We start from the raw sequence: 754 nt of genomic DNA on the forward strand, positions 1-754 counted from the left end.
CGGCAACAGATCGCAACCCTCAGTGTTGCCCCTGTACCAGACCGGGGACCGGCAATGGGATCGCAACACTCGGCGCTGCTCCCGCACCTCGCTCAGCCAGTGAGCGGGAACCGGTCTGTATATGGGATCACAAGGATTCTAGAAATATATTCCACACGTTTTGAACCATTCAAACTTTTGCCACCTCTCTTCTAACTTCTCACACCCTCCCACCAATTCAGAGCAGGGGAGTCCCTTAGAGAACATTGGAATGTTTATCTTGTGGCTCAAGTGGACATTTTCAGTTTGGCTTCTTTATAACGGGGGTGAGAAAAAAGTAGGCCATAATGGGCAGCCTCTGAAATTTGTACCCAGTGGCCTGGCATCATGGGCTGAATTTGCCCAGCCAACCCTCCCTGTCCTTGCTCCCCTGGGATGGGAGCTACTCCTTTTCCTCCTGGGGCTGACCTGTGATGACAGCCAAAGTGACAGTGGCACTGAGCTGTTGCCCCTGCACATGGATGTGGCAGGTGTAGGTCTCAGCCTGGGCCTGGCTTACAGCCTCTAGTTGAAAGATAAAGTTCCCATTGTCTCTGGATACGAGGAGGTTAGGGCCTACCCCAGGAGGGGTCCGGTTGGCAGTGAGGGAAGATGGGTCCCTGTGGAATATACTAAAAAGCATATGTACTTTACAGGGCCTGGTTTTCCAAAGCTTTGCAGTTTCAAATATTGACCTTGCAGAGGACTGGAAATTTCCCTCAGGCTATAAGTCTCT

At 51.6% G+C, this 754-nt stretch overlaps 1 pseudogene; it reads right to left on the reverse strand.

The window, feature by feature from the left end:
• LOC103604149 overlaps nucleotides 1–754 on the reverse strand; it is a 7,780-nt pseudogene that overhangs the window by 2,821 nt on the left and 4,205 nt on the right.

The sequence above is a fragment of the Galeopterus variegatus genome, unplaced genomic scaffold (assembly GCF_000696425.1).
Source record: "Galeopterus variegatus unplaced genomic scaffold, G_variegatus-3.0.2 Scaffold5000, whole genome shotgun sequence".
Lineage (NCBI taxonomy): Eukaryota > Metazoa > Chordata > Mammalia > Dermoptera > Cynocephalidae > Galeopterus > Galeopterus variegatus.